The sequence below is a fragment of the Rattus norvegicus genome, chromosome 1, assembly GCF_021556685.1.
Source record: "Rattus norvegicus strain SHRSP/BbbUtx chromosome 1, alternate assembly SHRSP_T2T, whole genome shotgun sequence".
Classification (NCBI taxonomy): Eukaryota; Metazoa; Chordata; class Mammalia; order Rodentia; family Muridae; genus Rattus; species Rattus norvegicus.
In genome coordinates, this window is record NC_141534.1 from 38273946 (window position 1) to 38278235 (window position 4290).

Here is a 4290-nt window from a genome sequence, read left to right on the forward strand (position 1 = left end):
AATGATGGCCATTTAGCCAAAAGCAATCTACAGATTCAATGCAATTGCTATCAAAATTCTTACTCAATGCTTTGTAAAGATAGAAAGAGCAATTTGCAAATTCATTTGAAATAACAAAAAATGCAGGATAGCGAAAAAATATACTCATCAATAAAAGAACTTCTGGGGGAATCACCATTCCTGACTGCAAGCTGTATTACAGAGCAATAGTCATAAAAGCTGTATGGTATTGGAACAGAGACAGGCAGATACATCAGTGGAATAGAATTGAAGACCCAGAAATGAACCCACACACCTATAGTCACTTGATCTTTGCCAAAGGAGCTAAAACCATTCAATGGAAGAAAGGTAGCCTTTTCAAGAAATGGTCCTGATTCAACTGGAAGTCAGCATGTAGAAGAATGCAGATCGATCTGTTCTTATCACCATGTTCAAAACTTAAGTCCAAGTGGATCAAGGTCCTCCACATCAAATGAGATACATTCTAATAGAACTAAAAAATGGGAAAGATTCTCGAACACATGGGCACTGGGGAAAATTTCCTGAAAAACAAACCAATGGCTCATGCTCCTAGATCAAGAATAGACTAATGGGACCTCATAAAATTGCAAAGCTTCTGTAAAGCAAAGGACACTGACCTAGGACAAAATGGCAACCAACAGATTGGGAAAAGATCTTTACCAATCCTACATATGGTAGAGGGCTGATATCCAAGATATACAAAGAACTCAAGAAGTTTGACTCTAGAGAGCCAAATCACCATATTAAAAATGGGATACAGAACAAAACATTCTCATCTGAGGATTATTGAATGACCAAAAAGCACCTAAAAAATGTTTAGCACCCTTAATTGTCAGGGAAGTGCAAATCAAAACAACCCTGAGATTCCACCTCACACCAGTCAGAATGGCTAAGATAAAAAACTCAGGTAACAGCAGAATCTGACGAGGACATTGAGAAAGTGGAACACCTCCATTTTTGGTGGGATTGTAACCACTCTGGATATCAGTCTTGAGGTTCCTCAGAAAACTGGACATTCCACTACCTGAGGACCCAGCAATACCACTCTTGGGCATATACCCAAAAGATGCTCCAGCATATAACAAAGATACATGCTCCTTTATGTTCATAGCAGCACTATTTATAATAGCCAGAAACTGGAAAGAATCCAGATGCCCTTCAAAAGAGGAATGGATGCAAAAAACATGGTATACCTGCACAATGGAGTATTACTCAGCTATCAAAGACAATGTCTTCATGAAATTTATAGGCAAATGGAGTAAAGAATAAAATATCCTGAGTGAGGTTACTCAATCACAGAAAAACACACTTGGTATGCACTCATTGATAAGTGGATATTAGCCAACAAGCTCGAATTACCCATGATGCAATCTGCAGACCACAGGAAGCTCAAGAAGAAGGATGACCAAAGTGTGGATGTTCCCACTCCTTCTTAAAAGGGAAAAAAATATCCGTAGGAGGTATCTGGAAGCAAAATTTAGAGCAACGACTGATGGAAAGGCCACTAAGAGCCTTTCTACTCACATGTGGTCCAAATATAAAGCCACCAAAACTAGATGAGATTGATGAAGCTAGAAAATGCATTTTAAAAGGGACCAGATTAGATCTCTCCTGAGAGTTACATTCAGAGCATGTTCAATTTAGATGTCAATGTTAGCAGCAAACCACTGAACTGAGAATAAGACCCCCTTGGGGCGAATTAGAGGAATTACTGAAAGAGTTAAAGGAGCTTGCAATCCCATAAAAACAATGCCAATCAACGAGAGCTTCCAGGGACTAAACCACTACCGAAAGATTGTACATAGAATAACCCAGGGCTCCAAATGCATATGTAGCAGAGAATAGCCTTGTTGGGGTAACAGGGGAAGGGGAAGCCCTTGGTCCTGCCAATGTTGGATCCCCAATGCAAAGGAATATGGGGAGGGGCAATTAGGTATATGTATAGGGGAAATACTGGTATGGGGGAGAGAAAGGGGAGGAAATGGGGGCTTATGGACAAGAAACCTGGAAGGGGAATAATGTTTGAAATACAATTAAAGAAATACATCTAGTAAAAAAATTTTAAAAAAAGATTATACGTAAACACTATCATGTGATACTGGAGACCAAAGTCATGGCATGTTCCAAATTAGAAAAGCACGAGACCAAATGAGATAATCTTTCAGTCTGCATTTTTATTAATTTAACATTTTCTACATATTTTATACACATATATACCCATATATAATATGTGCACATACATGCAGAATGTTTTCATTGAACATGTTGCATAAAAATAAAATAAATAGAAGTAGGTAAAAATTGGAAAAAGTTTTTACTGCAAATTACTGGACTGATATAAAATAGGAATACAGTTTTAAAAAATGACGGAGAATGGACACTTATATCCAATGCATGAAAACAAAGCACAGAGGTAAAGTGCCAAAGCTTTCAAACTATCTCTGGTAAACACCTCGAAGCCACCAGAGTAGGATTATTCTGCCTGGAATGAAGGTGCTCTAAAGAGAAACTAATGACCTTACTGGTTGCTGATCAGATCATGGGAATAATGAATGCTGAGAAACTGAAATTTCTCAAGAATTTCAAGTTAGGAGAAGGAAAAGTTTAAGAGATTCCTGTTAGACAGGGAGAGTTTGGCAGATGGAGAGAAACTGGAACTGCTGAGATGCTGATGATTGGGAACACATCTTGACAATGAATCCATACCTGTTCATACTTCTATGTCGTAAATGAAAACCAAATGTCATACTAAGATTCAAAAAGTTAATTTTGGGCTATAAAATATGTTGACCTCTTTAATTTTTGTTTCTTTCTAGTGTGCTCACAGGGAATAATCTCCTTTCTCTTGTTTTCATCATTTACTTGTTAAATCCCCTTTTGGAATACATACAGCTTTTTAAAGAATTTCAGGACCCAGGCTCATTTCTTAACACCTCTGGTAACAATGGAAGGCAGTCTAGTCAACAAAGTATGCTGTAGTACTCAAGGGAATCTCAAGGGTGTTGACAGTGAAATATTAGCTCCACCTCTGTGTTTCCAGGATATTACCTTCAATATTATTATTTCTTCATGTTTCAGCAAATAAAGCAAGTAACAAAGAGCATGGTAAATTGCAGGAAACGGGCCCTAGTGAAAGAGAAACTAAGTTAAAATGAAAGTCTCACTGATTATGGTCAAAAGTCAATAGCTCCAAAGGAGACAGCAGCCTTGCCTGACCCCACGTGATTATAGCTTTCTGAGGCCAGATATCTCTGATTTCGCCTCTGCCACCAATTTTCTATATAAACTCAATAAACAAAAATATAAGATGAGAGACAAGGTAAATATTGAGGACACAAGAAGGAAATGAGTCCCTTCCATAGAGTCCCATTGAGGCCTCTCAGCAGAAGTGAAGCAAGGTTTCCAGCACAGGTAACAATTGCTGATGGGGCTAGAGAGATAACTCATCATATTTTGCTTTCCAACACCTACCTTGGGAAGCTTACTCTTACTTCAGCCCCACATTTATTTTACCCTCCCACAGAGGTTCATAAGTAAAAATAAAATAAACCTCAAGATAACCCAAATTGTTAAAGCTGTTCTTTTTCAGCTATAAGGCAACAGTTTCTGATAAATCTCAACAGGACCCAGTTAAGAGTGAAAGGTATGTCTTACGCCCCATGTATAACACTAACACCCCCTGTTATGTTTTCCAATCGGGATCCCATTAAAGGAATACTTCAGCAGACCTGTAATCTCTGTTATTGAATATGTAAAAAAGTAAAGGAGAGACAGCATCCCTAGAAACTCAGTTCTCCTTAGTCATCACTAGGACAGGAGCAGTGTGCCTTAACATTCAGAAATTCACACAACACACTCATCATGTTCATTGTCCTAATGTGGGCCTTTCTCAGAATTGCTAATAAAATCTCTAATCCACCTCGAATTTATCCCTTGGGAAGCCCTGAAATCCCTCTCTGGTCATAGTTGTGAATTCCACTTTATTATTAGTTGAGGTCTTTAAAAACCTAAAGGGATACCCATGCCGAGGAGGCTGACTGTGTGGATCTGTGTCCCTGTTCCTTTTCCATATTCACCAGAAGGAATGGAGTCCCTCATTAGACCTGTGGACTGGGCCTCTTACTCCACACATGTGACCTTTTTATACTCTCCCAAGTTAGAGGCAGCCACCAAATGTATTACTAGGTCAATATCTCAAGCCAAATAAGTTGAATATTTGGTCTGTTAATTCTCTTCTTGAAGGACACATAATATCTCTGAGCATTAATT